Here is a 20965-nt window from a genome sequence, read left to right on the forward strand (position 1 = left end):
GGGCGAGTACTGCCTTTGTACCCCCATAGAGGGGCGAGTACTGCCTTTGTACCCCCATAGAGGGGCGCGTACTGCCTTTGTACCCCAGTAAAGGGGCGAGTACCCTCTTTGTGCCCCAGTAGAGGGGTGAGTACTGCCCTTGTGCCCCAGTAGAGGGGCGAGTACTGCCTTTGTACCCCAGTAGAGGGGCGAATACTGCCTTTGTGCCCAGTAGAGGGGCGAGTACTGCCTTTGTGCCCCAGTAGAGGGGCAAGTACTGCCTTTGTGCCCCAGTAGAGGGGCGAGTACTGTCTTTGCTTCGCAGTGCCCGTCAGAGAGGGCTGTACTGCTCTTTGGTTACAGTGGCTACGTCAAAGGAATAAACTGCCCTCTGTACTGTGCAGTGTACAGACCTTTGCCCACAGACGCCAGTTGTACCCTGTTTAGAGCACTGTACTGATCTGTGCTTCGGGGAAGTGGGGCGGGGGCAGAGGAGATTACTGCCCTTGGTCCCCAGGGCCCATCAGAGAGGGCTGTCCTGCCCTTAGCGCCTAGTGGAAAGGCAATGCCCAGGCATGTTTTGACGGTGCTCCAGTCACAGGCCGAGCTGTGCAGTGCAGGAAGTGGTAACTTGTGCAAACGGCCTGCATTGTTGCTCTATGAACCAATGTTGACTTGGCAGTCGGTAGAGATTAGGTGCTCGCGCCTGCTGGGCCAGCCGTCGCACTTCCGGGAGCAGCGGTGACCTCACTGGGTACACACCGAGCCTCGAGGCGGAAGTGAAACTGGGGTCGGATCCAGCCTGTGGAGCGCGTGGCTAGTCTACACTCCCATCAGACCCACAGGAATGCGGCGAAGGCCTGTGTGGAAAAGCAATGCTAAAGGGGTAGGATCTTAGCTTTATTCTGGTAGAAGAATTTTAGATAGGAAAACTCTTATAGGAATTTTAAAAAAATGTTCTTCATATATTGAGTATGTGTAATGAAGTGGTATGATTATAACATATCTTTTATGGTGTATGTGCAATGAAGTGTTGTTATAATCTGATTTGCTAAGGTTTACTGTTTTAACTATGATTGTTGATGGAATTATTTATATTAAAGCTGTATATAAATTGATTAGTTATTTGCACTGTTTAACCCCCTCGCTGCTAGGCCTTTTCTTCCCCTGTGCTAAGCCTTTTTTTGGCTATTTGGGGTAGTTCGTGCTCACGCCCCTGTAACTTTTTGACCACAAAAGGTATGCACGCCAAATTTGCGTCCTTTACTTCCAACATCATGGGGATTCTACAGGTACCCAGGGTTTGTGGATTCCCCTGGAGGGGACCCAGAAATTAGCCAAAATACAGCTAAATGTTGTTTTTTGGGGGGGAAAATGGGAAAAAAGGGCTTCAGATGAAAGCGTCCGTTTTCCCCCCTTAAAATTGTATAAAAAAAGGGGTTGTGGTGCTGAAATCACCATCTTCCCAGCTTTCACAGACAAGCAGACTTTTGTCAGAAAACCAAAGTTTTTTACACAGTTTTGGCATATTTCTGGGACATACCCTATTTTTGCTATTTTTTGTGCTTTCAACCTCCTTCCAGTTAATAGTAGAAATGGGTATGAAAGCAATAATGGATCCTGGAAAGCTATACATTTTAGAAAAGTAGACAAAATTCTGAATTCAGGAAGGGGTCACTTGTGTAGACACTTCAAGGTTTCTTTATAGAAACTAACAGATAAATATAGGAAAAATTGAAAATTAGTTGAAAAACAGCCATTTGTGTCAACGTTTTCACCTGTAACTTCTTCTAATTATGACAGCTGTTTGAAAGCAATATACCGTTACATCCACTGTACCTTTCTGGTTGTGGGATATATAGGACTTGTAGGTTCACCAAGAACCCAACAAATCCAGAGCCAATAACTGAGCAGCGACTTGCAATGTTTTTTAACTATGTACCGGGAATATAGCAATTATTCAGGGAAAATGTATACATGGAAAAATCGGTATGAAAGACACCTATGTATTTCTGAAATGGGAACAAAATATAGAGTTTCGAAACAGTAGATATTTGCACATTTCAGAAATTGGGAATACCCATACTAGCATGAGAATTATAGGTCATTTTTGAAAATGACTTATTTTTTACACATTGTCTTTCATTTGGAAGGCAGAAATGCATCGAAAGTCAATAGGTAATAACAGTTGCTCCACAATTCTGTGTTACCCTAAGTCTCCCGATAAAAATGGTACCTCACTTGTGTGGGTAGGCCTAGTGCCCACGACAGGAAACGGCTCAAAACGAATCGTGGGCACACCACATTTTCATAATGATAAATGACCCCTTTTTTGCAAAGTGCCTAGCTGTAGTTTTTGAACCCTAGCTCTGCCGGCACCTAGGGAAACCTAGCAAACCTATACAATCTTTAAAACTAGACACCCAGGGGAATCCAGGATGGGGTGACTGGACTGGCTCTCACCAGGTTCTGTTACCCAGAATCCCTTGCAAACCTAAAAAATTGTCCAAAAAAGCACATTTCCCCACATTTCTGTGGTGGAAAGTTCTGAAATCTGCATGGATCCACAGAATTCCACCCACCCAGCATTCCTCAAAGTCTTCCGAGAAAAATAGTACCTCACTTGTGTGGTTAGGCCTAGTGCCCGTGACAGGAAACGGGCCAAAATGCAACGCGGACACACCACATTTTCACAGTGAAAAATGACCCCTTTTTTGCAAAGTGCCTAGCTGTAGTTTTTGAACCCTAGCTCTGCCGGCACCTAGGGAAACCTAGCAAACCTATACATTTTTGAAAACTAGATACCCAGGGGAATCCAGGATGGGGTGCCTTGACCGGCTCTCACCAGGTTCTGTTACCCAGAATCCATTGGAAACCTAAACAAGCATTGACATAGCCAATAGGTCTCGCTTTTGGGACCTTATGTGTTTATTAATACATTTTGGCTATGTTGTACAGTTTTGTGGCTGATTGTATAAGTAAAGCACAATGAAGCCTGGCCGATTGGCATTGCCAATGTTTGTTTTAACAATAGGCTCTAGAATGACAGAGCTAACGCTGTTTTGAAAAGACCTTAAAAAGCAGAGTATAGTATTGGAGGTCCCCAGGAGGGCAGTGCAACAAATTCTCAAGAGGACTTAAGTATTGCACCAATTTCTACCTCACTTCGAATTCTGCTCTTCGTCTTGAACCGTTCGAAAGAGGGCCGTGGTTACCCTCTGCTTAGCATTGCCTGTGAAATGCTGCCGCTGTGGCTTTCAAGCTAACCTTTCAGGCATGTAATAGTGTTTTTGATTAATTGCATTCTGTTTTTGCTTCCACCAAGCTGGAAGTAATGCGCGGAAAGCTATCTGACCACCCTCCTCCTGACTGGTCCTGCACATGGACATGCACTCTGGCTCCAATTAACCTAGAGTGCGTAGGCACAAGAGCAGTATAGCGACACCATTTACAGACTCAAATTGGTTCCACCCCTTGTTGGCGAAGCTGGACATATGCAAAAGCATTCTACTCTGGAACGGAACGAGTGGCGGAAACCTCCTAAGACATGAGCGCTTGCGTCTATAGCTCGCATAGCAACCAGTTGGCTGGTGACCCATGATTATGACTACTAGTGTCTGCATTGTGTAGATTGCACAGATCTCCGCAACAAGTGTATTAACCTGCTGGGTTGTCCAACTGATTTGTGCATATGGGAGAGATGTTTATTTGCAGCTGGTTGAATTTAAACGTTCTAAAATACATGGCGCTCTAAGTTGATGCTCAGCTGTCACAAAGAAAAGAAGTAATAAAAACTGTATTTTCCTAACAGTGGACTTTAAATCCCAAAGCTCCAGCTGATATGCAAACGATTGAGTCCTGCAGGTCTGACTATAAAAAACTAAGAGTTGATTGTGTGCATTTTATACCCAGCTGCTTGGTTCTCCGCTTATCGACCTCTGAAGGATGAAAGGCTGAGGAGCCTCGTTGGGCTTTGAGCCAGTGACTTGCACCAAGGAGTCGACCAACAGATTTAACTGCGCCTCCTTTATTGTAGCGGTGACGTGCAGTAAAAAATCTAAAGCAGTTGCTCCTGACTGCCATGAAGAAGTCCATACTAGTAAACGGATACCAGTCGCACACTGCTTTTTGGCAGCGCCAAACGCTGCACCACCGTATTTGTGAAATCTAGGCGCTGCAGGAAGGCTCGCACGTTGAATCTCCAGGTCCGTGCATTATGAGTGTCCGGCTGGCATGTGGCAGTGTTGACCAAGAGCCCGTGATGCAGAAAATAGAGACACCAATGCCTCTTCCTAAACAAAAACAATCCCCTGAATGAACGGTGCGAGTGGTGCCGTATTGCTGATAAATGCTCGGCATACCTTTAAAAGAAAAAGAAATCCAAGTTAAGCAATCTTCACAGTGCTGGAGACCCCATACTTTCCTTTCAACCGGAGGCATCGACCATGCAAAAAAAACAAGTTTGACGAGGAGAGGAGGAGGCGGGAGAGGAGAGAGGAGGGAGACTGCGCCTGTTTTCCTTGCGGGAGCGAGCAAGGGGCACCATCTGTTTGAAAGTCAAGGATAAGCTGCTGTGTTATCGAAGCTGCATGTGTGTTTTTTTTGTTTAAAAAAAAAATAAAAATAAAATTAAAAAAAATTATAATCTGTTTGCAAGTCAATTACATACAGATGGTTTCAAAGCTCGCTCCCGCAAAGGAATCGCCAAATGTGCACGCATTGCCATTGAAAGCAATGCAGTGCGTGCATGTTTTTGGGCGAAAACCCGAATCAATTTCAAGAGGTCTCCTCCTATGCAACGCATGCACGCTGCATAGGTGAGACCTAAAAATTGTCAAAAAAAACACATTATCCTCACATTTCTTTGGTAGAAAGTTCTGGAATCTGCGTGGATCCACAAAATTCCACCCACCCCGCGTTCCCCAAAGTCTTCCGAGAAAAATGGTACCTCACTTGTGTGGGTAGGCCTAGTGCCCGCGACAGGAAACGGTGCAAAACGCAACGTGGACACCCCACGTTTTCACTGTGAAAAATGACCCGTTTTTGCAAAGTGCCTAGCTGTAGTTTTGTCACCCTAGCTCTGCCGGCACCTAGGGAAACCTAGCAAACCTATACATTTTTTAAAACTAGACACCCAGGGGAATCCAGGATGAGGTAACTTGACTGGCTCTCACCAGGTTCTGTTACCCAGAATCCCTTGCAAACCTAAAACATTGTAAAAAAAACACATTTTCCTCACATTTCTGTGGTGGAAAGTTCTGGAATCTGTGTGGATCCACAAAATTCCACCCACCCTGCATTTCCCAAAGTGTTCCGGGAAAAATTGTACCTCACTTGAGTGGGTAGGACTAGTGCCCGCAACAGGAAACGGCCCAAACGCAATGTGGACACACCACATTTTCACAGTGAAAAATGACTCTTTTATTGCAAAGTGCCTAGCTGTAGTTTTTGAACCCTAGGTCTGCCAGCACCTTGGGAAACCTAGCAAACCTATACATTTTTGAAAACTAGACACCCAGGGGAATCCAGGATAGGGTGAGTTGACTGGCGTTCACCAGGTTCTGTTACCCAGAATCCCTTGCAAACCTAAAAAATTGTCCAAAAAACAAAATTTCCTCACATTTCTGTTTTGGAAAGTTCTGGAATCTGCGTGGATCCACAAAATTCCACCAACCCCGCTTTCCCCAAAGTGTTTTGAGAAAAATGATATCTTACTTGCGTGGGTGGGTCAAGGACCCGCGACAGGCAAGGGCCCAAAACCTATTGAGGCGACAAAAAAAATTACCTATCACAAACCAACCTGGTTTTGCAAGGGGGGTCCCATGAGTTTTTGGCCCGGGGCTCGGCGGCCATTTAGGGAAACCTACCAAACCCACACATTTCTGGAAACTAGACACCCAGGGGGAGTCCAGCGAGGTATGGCTTGCATGGGCCCCCCAACATTCTCCTATCCAGACTCCCCTGCAAACCTCAAATCTCGCTGAAAAAAAGCACTTTTTTCTCAGATTTCTGTCTGGGAAAGTTCTGGAATCTTCGTAGGTCCACAAATTTCCTCCCACCCAGCGCTCCCCCAGGTCTCTCGATAAAAATGGTACCTCACTTGTGTGGGTAGGCATAGTGGCTGCAACAGGAAATGCCCCCAATTGTACTGTGGAGACTTCAAAATTACCTATAACAAAACTACCTGGTTTTGGGGGGAGGGGGCACCTGGGGTTTTGGCCCCGGGCTCGGCGGCCATCTTGGGAAAGTACCAAACCCACACATTTTTGAAAACTAGACACCCGGGGGAGTCCAATGAGGTATGGCTTGCGTGGATCCCCCAACGTTTTCCTACCCAGAATGCCATGCAAACCTCAAATTTAGCTGAAAAAAACACATTTTCCACATATTTTTGTGTGGAATCACCGTGCCGGCACAAATGTCCTACCCCACAGTGTTCCCCTGAGTCTCCCAAGTAAAATGATACCTCACTTGTGTGGGTGGGGCAAGGGCCTGTGACTAAGAAGAGCCCAAAACATAGGGAATAAGGGTATAGCACAGAGAATTCTAAGCGCTACATTTTTTTAAAAATGCGTTTTTAGCCAATTCTGCATCGGACACCCACACAAGTGAGGTATCATTTTACTTGGAAGACTCAGGGGAACCTATATAAAAAAAACCCTGCCGCTTAGTGGGCTTTCTGCGGCAGATCAGGGGCTATGGCCCCCATCTGCCGCCTGGGGGGGGGGGGCAGAAAGTCTTTTCTTTTCTTTAGGGGGTAGGGTGAGGGAATTTGCATGCCCATTCAGGGTAGCCCCCACCCCGGGCCTATAAAAAAATCATCCCTCGCATCTAGGGTGCTTTCTGTCCCCCCCAGGGGGGCAGAAATACTGGAATTATGGGGGGGGGGAGTGGGGGCATTGGCATGCCCTTATTGGGCAACCCCTACCCCTAAATTCATTGGGGGGAAAATCCCTGGTATCTAGTGGGCTACTCCCCCCCCCATCTACCTCCCGGGGGGGGGGGGGCAGAAAGACTGTGAGTTTATGGCCAGGGGGTGGGGGCATTAGCATGCCCATATTGGGCAACCCCCACCCCTAATTAATATGGAAACAAAAATCCCCTGGTATCTAGTAGACTGGGGGGCAGAATGGGGGCTCCTGCCCCATCTGCCCCCCAGGGGGGGCAGAAAGACTGAATTTGCCCATTTTAAAATGGGGGACCAAAGGCACTTGCCCAAGAGGCCGCTCCCCCCTCCCTGGTGCCTAGTGCTTGGGGATCACCCTCCTGGGCGATCCCCAAATAGGGATCCATTGGAAAGAGGAGATTCTTCCCTTTCCAACGATACCTCTCCCGTCTTTCTACGGGCTGAGATAGCCCCCTGAGCACGTAGAAAGGGAAACTGAAATGATCCTCTTGGCTCATTTCAGTTTCGGTTTCACTGAAATGACGTCAGCGCGACGTGTGCGCTGATCGTCATTTTAGGGAAACCCTGGGGGGGGGCCTCGGGAGCTGGGGAAGCTCTTCCCCAGCTCCCGAGGCTATTGCGGGGTAAAGGTAATCCCTCTGGTGCCCGCACCAGAGGGATTCAAAGTGTCATGGCGTTGGACGCGTGGGAGCCGTCTGACGCACATGAGCACTGATGCGCCGGACGGCTCCCGCGCATCTGACGCAGCGAAGGGGTTAAAGACCAGTGGTATAAATAAACATTATTTTGACTGACTGACGTCCTGTGTGTGCTGGTGAAAAAGCTGGCTGTATTGAGGTTCTGGGGTCTAAGGCTCCAGTCACATATGTGACCTCCAAAAACGTGTAATATTTTTAAGTCTCGCCTAGACAGCACATGCATGTCTCTTCGAGACCTTGTTTTATAATAGTGGGCATAGAGGCCACCCATTGCTTTGACCATTGATTGACTTCATTGTCATGTCGTGGAGTGTCGTAGAGTGGAGTGCAGAAGAGTGTCATGGAGTGGAGTACCATAAAGTATAGTAGAGTAGAGTGGAGTGGTGTGTCGTAGAGTGGCCGAAAGGGGAGTGGAGTGGAGTAGTGTGTCATAGAATGGAGTGGCGTAGAGTGTTGTAGAGTGGACTGGTGTAGAGTGTCATAGAGTAGAGTAGAGTATAGTGGAGTGGTGTGTCGTAGATTGGAGTAGTGTGTCATAGAGTGGAGTGGCGTAGAGAGTTGTAGCAAAGAGGGGTTTAGAGTGTCATAGTGTGTCGTGGAGTAGATTGTTGTAGAGTGGACTGGTGTAGAGTGTCATAGAGTGGAGCTACATGGAGTGGAGTATGCAATGTGTGGTAGCGCACTACCATTACAGACAATCATTTTCAATTGAAATGACCATTACATTTGCACATAGATACTGTTATACATGTTTTTTGGAGAGCCCAGCTGCTCCAGTTTGCTGTCGGACTGCTCCTTTAATATTCAAAGACTGACATTCACCATCTTGGAATGGTTGCTGTGGCGTGCCGTTTGCATGCTTATGTGTAGGGATATATGCCTGAGTATACGCCATCACACTGGTCTCCCTTTGCGTAATGACAAATGTATATGCATGTATGGTGACACATGTGTGCTTGCACGTCATTGCGTTTTTACCCTTTTTGATGATGCATTTGCAGCCAAACGGCGAGGCTGTTGCCTCTGCCAATGTTTGTTTTATGTACGTGTGGAGTGGATATCTGTTATATTTGCCTAATGGAAATTGGCAAGAGCCACACAGCTGTAAAGGAGCTTGCCTTCCTGCTTCTCATTCTGTGTGTGAGGGAAGCTTGCCCAACTGTTGCTGCTCATTCTGTATGTGAAGAAACCTTGCCTTACTTCTTATCTTTCCTTGGGTGCAGGAAGCTTACTCACCTGCTGCTGGTCATTATGTGTGCGAAAAAAGTGTCTTCGTGCTGCTCATTCTGTGCGTGAAGGAAACGTACCCTCCTGCTGCTGGTTAGTTTAGTCTGACTGAATGAATCTTACACTTCTGCTGTAGGTTAGTTTAGTCTTGAGTGAAAGAAGCTTTCGCTCCTGCTTAGTTTAGTTTGAGTGAAGGAAGCTTACGCTCCTGCGTAGTTTAGTCTGAGTGAAGCAAGGTTACGCTCCTGCTTAGCCCAAGTGAATGAAGCTTGCCCTGCTGCTGCTTATTCTGTGCTTTAACAAAGCTTACTCACCTGCTGCTGCCGTCTGTGTGTGAAGAAACGTTGTCTTACTTATCATTCTATGTGTGAAGGAAGCTTACCCTCCTGCTTAGTTTTGTCTGGGTAAAGGAAGCTTACCCTCCTGCTGTTCATTATGTGTGACAGGGGCTTGTTATACTTCTTATTGTGTGTAAATGATGCTTGTCCTGGTGCTGCTTGTTGTGATGGAAACTTGCTCATCTGCTACGAATTCTATGTTGGAAGAAGTCTGGCCTTTGCTACTCTGTGTGTGAAGGACGCTTGGTCACCAGCTGCTGCTCATTGGGTGTGTGAAAGAAGCTTGTCTAACTGCTAACTCTGTGTGTGAAGGACTCTTGTCCTACCACTGGTTGTTTTGTGTGTGAAAGAAGCTTATCTAGTTGCAGTTGCTCTTTCAATGTCTGAAGGAAACTTGTTCTACTGCTCTTTCCCTGTGTGAAGGAAGCTTGCTCCCTTCTACTGCTCATTTTGTGTGCGAAGGAGTATTGTATTATTGCTATTCGTTGCATACTATACAGATCTTAACTGAGGCCTATATTTCTACAACATGGCGCCCGCTCAGTTATAAGGAGCGTCTCTCTTCTATATACCTTGGAATCAGTGACCGAAATGGACAAGCTGTCCACCATCCAGCAGGGTCAGGGCCTGGGACAGCGGTCTGCATCATCGCAACTAACTCCGATTAAGACTTGTTTGGACCAATTGTATCGCACTGCCAGGGGTACAACATTACTCCGTAGACAACCACTGTATCCCTACCTGCTATCTGCACTTTAAAATGTTGCACCTCCTCCGGCACTGTATTCCGCACTTTAACTTCATACCGCTATGTGGTCACGGGCCACGTTATCCTCCTTGGCGCGATCCTGCCATTTAGTGGCACTGCTTGAGTATCTCAAACATCTTCCAGCGTGTATCTCCAGGCACTGCACTCAGCACTTTAATCCCGTGATTTTCTCTCTTACTTCCGCCAAGGATGATCCCGATTTTTGTACTTGGTAATACATTTTTAAGTGATTGTAACATTATGAACATATCTTTACTTATCATGTTCTTTATGCTGCAAATGCTGCCATAAAAGTACACATACATACAGTTCACTTTAAAATCCTTAAAACCTTGCTAAAAATCACTGATGAACATTTCTTATATAACAACTTAATCAAAAAAACATTACTAGTCATGGAATTTCTCAAATCAGCTGGAGCAATTGGCGTATACTTCTGGGTTCCAGTAGCCCCTCATTAGGGAGGGTCAATAAATTAGAGGGTGGGGCTAAAATATTCTACGGAAAACATTGCCAACAACAATAAGACAGTGGCCCGACGCTACACTGTCTGATTCTCCATACTCCCATTTAAAAGTGGGACAGAGCGGACACGGTCAAGGGTGTTGTGTTGGATCTAAGGATTCTGGAAACAGCCCTAAAGTTGTCCCCATACTCCGACAAGGTGGAAGTGTCCACTTTTTGTTTCTTTGAATAGTGCTGACAGAACAATAATATGTGATTAGTGCATTCTTTCGCCTGGGGAGAAAAGGGGCAAGCCAAGTTTGGATCGGTTTGTCTGACTGACTTTTGGTGGCCGGTCTGCTGTGACCTGATCTGCTTTCGCTACCCCGTTTTCTTTATCCCCCTCACCCTCTACGCTCCGTTAGTCTAGGTTTCTATGGTATTTAATGTTCTAGTAACGGATGTAACTTGTAACTGATGTAACTTTGTAACAATATGTAACCTCATGTAAAGCGCTCTGATACCTCCGGGTCTAGCCAGCGGCAGCGCTATATAAAACTCTTCAAATAAATAAAATCTCTGACATGAAACCTCCAGTTGACAGTGGGTAGTGGTAGAATCCTGAAACCAAATTTGATGTGCAGTGTCTTAGCCAGTGGGGGTTCAATGGAGCCCGTGTATTCTTCCGTACAGAAGTTATCTTAGCATTCTAAGAAGGCTAGAGTCCAAGTGCCGAAACTCCTGTTCCTACAGTATTCTCCATCTATATACCTCCAGTGCATCCCCTTAAGTGCAGCCTTTGACATACCGGGCTCAGCTCCTGGGTGAGTCCACTGGTGTGCTTACCCCCATCTTTACCAAAAAGGTCCTAATATGCCCTAACCAGGGGATCCTATCCATACATATCAATGTTACTTATAGAGAACGCTTTGAAAAGGCTCTTTTTCAGTATGAATATTTGATGCTTTTAAACCTTTCCTTGTAATCATACAATAAACATTGTCATTGTCTACTACATAGTTTTGCCATCCTGCTGCTCGTTTTGTTTGTGAAGGAAGCGTGTTGTGCTCATTCTGTGTGTGAAAGAATCTTTCTTGTTGCCGCTTCTAGTTGAAGGAAGCTAGCCCAGTTACTCGTGGTGCCTGACAACCTTGTCATATGTTGGTCATTCTCTGTCATAAAAGAGCTGGTCCGGCTTGTCCTGCTGCTCATTCTGTGTCTGAGGGAGCTTGTCCTGCTGCTCATTCTGTGTCTGGGGGAGCTTGTCCTGCTGCTCATTCTGTGTCTGGGGGAGCTTGCTTGTCCTGCTGCTCATTCTGTGTCTGGGGGAGCTTGTCCTGCTGCTCATTCTGTGTCTGGGGGAGCTTGTCCTGCTGCTCATTCTGTGTCTGAGGGAGCTTGTCTGCTCATTCTGTGTCTGGGGGAGCTTGTCCTGCTGCTCATTCTGTGTCTGGGGGAGCTTGTCCTGCTGCTCATTCTGTGTCTGAGGGAGCTTGTCCTGCTGCTCATTCTGTGTCTGAGGGAGCTTGTCCTGCTGGGTCTGTTTCAGTGCCTCTGCTTCTCATTCTGAGGGGAAATAGCTCTGCCCTCTTGATGTATACTCCGAGTCCTGTGTGGGAAGGATGCTTTCTCTAGTGATGGCGATATTGTGAGACGAAAGCTTGCCCTGCTGGTGTTCGTGCTGTGTGTGGGGAAGCATTCCTTGATGCTGATCATACACAGGCCACATTTGTAGGATGTCTTCACCACAGCTCATGGCAGCCCCATCTCCATGCTGCTGGTTATACTTCTAGTGAAGGAAGCTTGACCACTGCTGCTCAGTGTGCTGCTTGGAGGAAGCTTTCCTTTCAGCTGTTTGAAGCTCGTCTGTGCTTCTTATTGCTGTGTCAGGTGCTCGCCTGCTGCTTCTCACTGATGTGGCAGGTGCTCGCATTGCTGTGGCAGGAGCTCGCATTGCTGTGGCAGGAGCTCGCATTGCTGTGGCAGGTGCTCACATTGCTGTGGCAGGTGCTCACATTGCTGTGGCAGGTGCTCGCATTGCTGTGGCAGGTGCTCGCATTGCTGTGGCAGGTGCTCGCATTGCTGTGGTGAGTGCTCGCATTGCTGAGGCAGGAGTACGCATTGCTGTGGCAGGAGCTCGCCTGCTGCTTCTCATCGCTGTGGCTAGTGCTTGCTTCTCACTGCTGTGGCAGGTGCTCGCCTGCTGCTTCTCACTGCTGTGGCAGGTGCTCGCCTGCTGCTTCTCCTTGCTGTAATAGTTGCTCGCCTGCTGCTTCTCATTGCTGTGGCAGGTGCTCGCCTGCTGCTTCACATTGCTGCAGCAGGTGCTCGCCTGCTGCCTCTCATTGCTGTGGCAGGAGCTTGTCTGCTGCTTCTCATTGCTGCGGCAGGAGCTCGTCTGCTGCTTCTTATTGCTGTGGCAGGAGCTCGCCTACTGCTTCTCATTGCTGTGGCAGGAGCTCGCCTGCTGCTCCTGCTTCTCATTGCTGTGGCAGGAGCTCGCCTGCTGCTTCTCATTGCTGTGGCAGGAGCTCGCCTGCTGCTTCTTATTGCTGCGGCAGGTGCTTATCCGCTGCTTCTCATTGCTGCGGCAGGTGCTCGCCTGCTGTTTCTCATTGCTGCGGCAGGTGCTCGCCTGCTGCTTCTCACTGCTGCGGCAGGTGCTCGCCTGCTGCTTCTCACTGCTGTGGTAGGTGCTCGCCTACTGCTTCTCATTACTGTGGCAGGTGCTTGCCTACTGTTGCTCATTGCTCTGGTAGCTGCTCGCCTGCTGCTTCTCTCTGCTGTGGCAGGTGCTCAACTTCTGCTTCTCACTGCTGTGGCAGGTGCTCAACTTCTGCTTCTCACTGCTGTGGCAGGTGCTCACTTGCTGCTTCTCATTGCCGTGGCTGGAGCTCGCCTGTTGCTTCTCAATGCTGTGGCAGGTGATTGCCTACTGTTGCTCATTGCTCTGGTAGCTGCTCGCCTGCTGCTTCTCATTGCTGTGGCTGGAGCTCGCCTGTTGCTTCTCAATGCTGTGGCAGGTGCTCGCCTACAGCTGCTCTTGCTGTGTGTGCTCGGAGGGCTTTGTGTCTTGGACTCTTGACTTTGCAGCGCCGGTTCTCCTGTGTTTGTGCTCTTAGCAGGTTTCTCCGCCCCCCATTATTCCTGCGTGTGTGTGTATCCCTTTCCCTTGCATCGAACGCACGTGCTTATTAAAGCATTTCTGCTCAGCCGGAGAGCACATGAAACCTGGCCAAGAGCAATCGATACAACACAACCTGCCAATTAACGACCAGTGGAAACGCAGCCGTCTTGAAAAACAACCTATGTCGATCCCTCTCCTTTCGTGAGTTCATAATCACGTGTTTAGCTCGCATGAGAGCAGCTCCTGGTTCCATTTTCCTTATCTCACCTGGGTTTCGATAAAGCGCCACTTCCCGTGCCTGGACTCTTCAGTGCGCTAGCAGCATAGAGTTAAAGTCAGTTTGGCCGTTGTACTTTGACCTATTGGTATTGTAAATGACAATGCTTTTTATTTTTGCAGGTTTAACACATAAATAAAAGTCATTGCCATTTACAATGCCAATAGCTCAAAATCTCGCAAATGCTAGACCTATTGCACTGCAAATGTTTTTTTTTTTAAATTATTATTATTTTTGTAACTTTTTCCCCCCCAAAAATGTGTGTGTGTACGTAGGTACGTGCGAGTTGTTTTGGCTGCCCCATTTCTCTGAGTCATGGGGCAGTTGGCGATTACCAGGCAGTAGCAGCGGTGAGTTCTGGGGCAGTCGGCTGTTACTCAGCAGTATTAGTGGTGGTGACTGGGCAGTGGTCTTATTGGTCAGTATCAGTGCTGGGTTCTAGGGCATTCGGCTCTTGGCAGCAATTTTAATGGTGGTTACAGGGCAGTATCAGTGGGCCCGGGGCAGCCAGTGGTAAACCTGGCAGCATCAGTGGGTCTTGGGCAGTCAGCTGTAACTACACAGCATTGAGGACTGGTAATGGTGCAGTCAGTGGTAACTAGGCTGCATCAGTGTGTCGGGGGCAGTCGGTGGTTACTAGGCAGTATCCGTGTGTCCAGGGTGGTTTGTGGTAACTAGACTGCATAGAGGGTTGGTCCTGGGACAGTCAGTGGTAACTCGGCAGTATCCGTCTACCGTGGCAGCAGTGGCGCCCACATCACCCTCTTCCCTGCACTGAGCCTCTTGTAGCAGTTTCGGGGCATGCCATGCACCCCTTAATACTTGGCAGTGCAGGGCCGCCCGACCCCTCTGGTCACCCGCTCCGCCACTGACCCTCATTAAACGAGGTGCCGCCACCCAGGGAAACGCAGCCCCCGCTGGTGCAGCGCGGCGGTCGGTCCCTTTAACCTGCCCACCCTTACTTCTTCCATTGTCACCGCGGTTTGGCGCCTTGGGGGCGCCGTCTGCCCCCCAAGCACGTGTCCAAGGCTCCTACATGTCTGCTGCTCATGGAGGGGCTACGGTATCACCAGGCCCGAGGGGTGTGGAGGGGCTGCATCCCACAGGTGCTGCAGCCTCACCGCACACACCTCACCCCACAGGTGCCTCAGCACACACGCCTCACCCCACAGGTGCCTCACCACACAAGCCTTACCCCACAGGTGCCTCACCACACACTCCTCACCACACACTCCTCACCACACAAGCCTTACCCCACCGTTGCCTCACCACACAGGTGCCTCACCACACAAGCCTCACCCCACAGGTGCCTCACCCCACAGGTGCCTCACCACACAAGCCTCATCCTACAGGTGCCTCATCCCACAGGTGCCTCACCACACACGCCTCACCCTACAAGTGCCTCACCACACACGCCTCAATCTAAAGGTGCCTCACCACACACGCCTCACCCCACAGGTGCCTCACCACACAAGCCTCACCACACATGCCTCACCCCACAAGCCTCATCCCACACGCCTCCACAAACAGGTGCCTCACCACACAAGCCTTACCCCACCGTTGCCTCACCACACAGGTGCCTCACCACACAAGCCTCACCCCACAGGTGCCTCACCCCACAGGTGCCTCACCACACAAGCCTCATCCTACAGGTGCCTCATCCCACAGGTGCCTCACCACACATGCCTCACCCTACAAGTGCCTCACCACACACGCCTCAATCTAAATGTGCCTCACCATACACGCCTCACCCCACAGGTGCCTCACCACACAAGCCTCACCACACATGCCTCAACCCACACGCCTCCACAAACAGGTGCCTCACCACACACGCATCACCCTACAGGTGCCTCACCACACACGCCTCACCCTACAGGTGCCTCACCCCACATTCCTCACCCCACATTCCTCACCCCATATTCCTCACCCCACAGGTGCCTCACCACACATGCCTCACCCTACAGGTGCCTCACCACACATGCCTCACCCCACATGCCTCACCCCACAGGTGCCTCACAACACACGCTTCACCCCACAGGTGCCTCACAAAACACGCCTCACCCCACAGTGCCTCACCACACACTCTAGCGTGTTTGTTATAAATGCTGACATTGGGTTCCCATCACTGGCCGCGAGGGCTCTGGGTGCACGAGCCAGTGACTCCTCTTGTAACCCTTCCTTGCACCTCGTTTCCCTGTGTCATAGTATAAAATGTCCATGGATTCACAGTCTGAGCAGTTGTGCCTTTGTGACTAGACGCCTCGGAGCACTATAGTGTTCTGATGTCTCATCGGAACACAGTGGTATGGTGGTCTCTATACATCGGAAACAAGTGGTGTAGTGATCTGTATACATTGGAATCCAGTGGTGTAGTGATTTCAATACATTGGAATCCAGTGGTGTAGTGATCTGTATATATTGGAATCCAGTAGTGTAGTGATTTCTAGACATTGGAATCCAGTGGTGTAGTGATTTCTATACATTAGAATCTAGTGGTGTAGTGATTTCAATACATTGGAATCCAGTGGTGTAGTGATCTGTATATATTGGAATCCAGTAGTGTAGTGATTTCAATACATTGGAATCCAGTGGTGTAGTGATCTGTATATATTGGAATCCAGTAGTGTAGTGATTTCTAGACATTGGAATCCAGTGGTGTAGTGATTTCTATACATTAGAATCTAGTGGTGTAGTGAGCTGTATACATCGGAAGGCAGTGGTGTAGTGATCTGCATACATTGGAATCCAGTAGTGTAGTGATTTCTATACATTGGAATCCAGTGGTGTAGTGATCTGTATACATCATAATCCAGTTGTGTAGTGATCCCGCTACATTGGAATCCAGTTGTGTAGTGATCACTCTACATTGGAATCCACTGTTGTAGTGATCTTTCTACATTGGAATCCTGTGGTGTTGTGATCATTCTACATTGGAATCCAGTGGTGTAGTGATCTCTAAAAATTGGAATCCAGTGGTGAATTGATCACTCCTCATTGGAATCCAGTGGTGTAGTCATCGGTATACATTGGAATCCAGAGGTGAAGTGATATCTCTACATTGGAATGATCTCTATGCATTGGAATCCAGTGGTGTAGTGATCTCTATACATTGGAATTCAGTGGTGTAGTGATCACTCTACATTGGAATCCAGTGGTGTAGGGATCTGTATACATTGTGCCCCAGTGGTGTTGTGATATTTACAGATTAGAACCCAGTGGGGTACAAATCCCTCTACATTGGAACCCGTGGCGTAGTAATTTGTAATCACTGGAACCAGTGGTGTAGTCATCGCTATACATTGGAATCCAGAGGTGAAGTGATCTCTCTACATTGGAACAGAATGGCGGGGTGATCTTTGTGTATCAGAGCCATGTGCTGGAGTGATATTTCTATATCACAACGTAGTGGTGTAATGATCACTATTTATTGGAATACAGCGGTCTAAGGATGTGGAACCGCTTTTCTTTCTTTTTCTTCCCTTTTTAGGTCTTGCCTACACAGCGCATGCGCTGTGCTGCAGGACTTATTGTTTACAATTCAGTGGGCTTACAACCCGCCCACAGTATAACCTTAGTTGGTGTAGTCATTACTCTAATTAGAAGTTTTTCGATGCTTAGCTTCCATAGGTTTTCATTCCTTTATTGTGTTAGCTCCTCTCTGGAGCATGGGCAAAGTACATGTGTTCTCCCTCGTCTTTTTGCAACACACAATATAAGACTTATGGTATCATTCCTAGACGTGCAATGTGCTTTCCTACCTACACCGGCATACGGCTTACTTATGTTGCTTTTACCTTGTCCGCTATCTCTATTGATGCTTTAGTTACTTACTCCCACAGCTTGCACAACTCTGAGGCACTCCACGTTTTGCCACTTCACTCCACTCTATGTCACTGCACTCTACGCCACTCTACTTTACTCCATGCCCCTCTACGCCACTCCACTCAGTGGCAATCTACGTCACTCCACTCTACTGCGATTCACTCTACTCCACGCCATGCCACACCACTCTGTGCCACTCTACTCCTCTCCACACAATGGCACGTTATGCCACTCTATGCCACGCCACTCAATTCCACACAGTGCCAGTGCACATCACTCTTTTCTATGCAACTCTACTGTACACCACTGCGCTCTACTCCACACTACTCCACTCCATTCCACGCCACTCCACACAATGGCACACTATGCCACTCCTCTCTGTCACTCACCATACGCCACTCTACTCTAAACCACTCTGCAGCACACTACACCACTCTGCGTCACTCCACTTTATTCTACTCCACTCTGTGCCATTCTACTCTATCTCTCTCCTCAATGCCACTCTGCTGTTCCACGCCACTAGCTTTTAGCCATGTACATTGTGACTAAAAGACATAGGCAAAGCCAATAGCTCTCATTTAGGCCCATCTTACTGACTTTGAGCGCACGAATGCCGAGGCGTCTTGGCGCTAAATGTAACCTGCAACGTGCCCTGCAACGAGCGGTTTCATTTCCCTATGAGGGGAATAGCCAGGTCTTGAGCATTTTCCTAAACAGAACTCTGCTAGGCTGTAGCCTAGTAGTAACCGGCAATTCGTTCCAGAGCTCAGCCGCCTGACAGGAAAGGCTTCTGCCCCCCCATCTGGCCTTTCGAGTTTTAGGGACCTGAACTAGTCCTATGTTGGCAGATCTAAGGTTCCGCTACGGGGAGTACCATTGGAAATGTTTCTGCATGCCCGACGATCCCCCACCTTATAGTGCTTTATGCACCAGGCATAGCGCCTTGAATCCGATGCGCTGCTGGACCGGAGGCTAATGAAGCTCCCTGAGGCTGCTGGAAATAGGGTGGTATTTGGGAATGTGAAGCAGCACCCGCGCTGCGGCGGTCTGTAGAGGCTGCAGTTTAACTAGTAGGCGCTTGTCAACGCCCAGGAAACGTGCGTTGCATTAATCAATTCTCGAAAGAATTAATACAACTACTACAGTTTTCCTGAGATCCTGGGAAATAAAAGGCAGGATTTTGAGCAGCATCTTGAGTAAAAAGAAGCAATGCTTGTTGGTTTCAGTGCTCAAGTCTCCAATGTCTGTCCTCATTATGTCTGTTCACATCCATACACCTTCTATTCCCGTGTCTCTGAAGACCAGACCTCCTGTGCTGGGGCCCCTGCTTGGATCCTCGGCAGTGAGGGACGCGCCCTCTTCTCCCTGCTCCCTGCGCCCTGACTGGTGGGCCGCTCCTATAGGAAATGCAATGTATGTATCTTTAAAAGCAGCACTTCAAGGGGACGCCCGGTAAATGCGGTCATATTATGTGTCTGACACCATCAAACAAAGGGACATTGTGGGGCGCTACTGCGGGAGGTGCAGGTGTGGGGGAAGATATTTCCTCTCTACACTGGATGCCCCTCCAAGGGTAGAGACACAGGTGCACCACTTTCCGCTGCACCAGTACAAAAAGGGTCATTTTAGGTACCTCACAAAATCTCATTCCGCCGGGAGCAGCAGGAGATCATGTTGTGTTCTTTTCAGCAGAGAGAAAGCCCCACACTTGGTACCGGTTCAGAGGGGGCAGCTGCTTCCGGCGGGATTCCTGTGTTAGCTTTGGCTGTGCTTGTGTGTGTCTTCCTGCCTCATTATCACTTTCAGGGCAGCTGGTGTTTTGTTCCGTCGGACTATGATAGTAGCTGGACGCGCTTTGCATTTTTCTGTTGTTAGTATTGGGGTCTTTTCAGGTTTATAGAGTTGTTTTCTTGGTGTATCCAATGGAGAGCAGTGCATACTTATCTGAACTTCTTCAGCCAGTGCCAGGGTGTCGACAAACTCATGCCCTCCTGTACATGGCCGGTGGGAACTTGCCAGCAGTCCCGGAAGACCTTGGACCCTCTCTGGCTCGCACAGTTCATGATGGACAGGACTCAGCCAAGCTGGGCTTTAAGTGGGAAGAAAAAACTGGGGGGATCTCTCAAAGGGGTGTGGCCAATGTAATTAAGGGCGTGGCTTTTAAACACATAAGCTAAAAATCTGTGCTTCGCATAGTGTGCCGCCCGACTTGCATTTTGTTGTTTCTGTCATTGCATCCCGATATATGATACAACAAGTAACATCATACCTATAACAAGTCGGGACTATTGGCTTTGTCAATGGTTGTAATCTGCATAAGCTGAATCAGCAGCAACTATGGCTTGTATATAATATTTAAAAAGCTTCCACTTAAAGCCCTGGTGACACCACGACAATGTTGCTGCTCCTGAGTTTCAAAAAGAGAAGGGAAATCCAGAGAGAAAATAGCTCTCTTTTAAAGATTTCCCTTCCCCTAGAACGCTCACCTGGCATGACGTCATGCCGTAACTTCCCCACTAGTGAGAAGTGAGCAGTGCGAGCACGCGCACATCAATGTGACTTCTGTCACTGCAGTCCGGAAAAAACGGACCGTCCATGACCGGGCAAAAAACAAAGCCCGATAGAGACCCGTATCGAGGCCCCATTAAAAAAAACTGCTGGTGTTCAGCACCGGTGAGACCCGGCCCACTTAAAGCCCTGCAGCCAAGTATATGATTCATGCTGACCCAGATGCTGCTGGCCGGCTGGGGGTTGGCACCAGCTTTGTGTTAACCACCATGCATGGGTGTTTTCCAAGGGGTTTACTCGAGATGTACAGGCCTCTCATGGCTGTGCCCTTGATGGCTGATTCTGCCCTGGAGCGTTTAAAGGCCGATAGTGCCACGGTGCCCTCCCTGGAGCTGCTGACTCCTGCCAAGCAGTTCTTGCATCAGTTAAGGAAATTCAGGGGCTGCTCGAGGGGGCTGGCATACGGACAGTAACAATCTCTACATCCGCTGCAGCAGTCACCTCAGTCCTTTTGAGGCCGGGACGAGGGTCTGACAGGCACCGTGCAGTCAGGCAGGGGATCCGGTCTCCCATCCCCTGTGGCAACAGCCTCTAAACTACTTTAGTTTGCCCTTAGCGGCACACACCCATACTATTGCAGACAGACTTCAGTATTTCTTCCCAGGATGGTGATCCATCACATCTGACCGGTGCATATTCTTCAGCACGGATATGCTGTACCCTTTCCGTTTGCTCCATCACACCTTACCACACCCTGCCCTCCTCAAACAACTTTGAGAGGAGCACCCCTCATTTTGCTACAGGAGGTGTTAATGTTGCTCTCCAAAGGTGCTATGAGTGGGTAACTGACTGAAAGAGGAGAGGGTTGT

The 20965-nt window shown here is 48.6% G+C and overlaps 1 protein-coding gene across 5 annotated transcripts in view; it reads left to right on the forward strand.

Moving 5' to 3' along the window:
• LOC146806248 (uncharacterized) overlaps nt 1-20965 on the forward strand; it is a 377938-nt gene that overhangs the window by 92867 nt on the left and 264106 nt on the right. Inside the window, exon 1 of one of the 5 annotated variants that reach the window (XM_085623499.1) lies at nt 651-865. The exons of 3 other annotated variants lie outside the window; for them this stretch is intronic. The gene's annotated coding sequence lies outside the window, so the exon portion shown is untranslated. Of the gene's footprint in view, nt 1-650; nt 866-20965 lie in introns of those variants that run through there. One more of the 5 variants, XM_085623505.1, reaches the window with a different exon arrangement.

This window comes from Triturus cristatus, chromosome 8, assembly GCF_964204655.1.
Source record: "Triturus cristatus chromosome 8, aTriCri1.1, whole genome shotgun sequence".
Classification (NCBI taxonomy): Eukaryota; Metazoa; Chordata; class Amphibia; order Caudata; family Salamandridae; genus Triturus; species Triturus cristatus.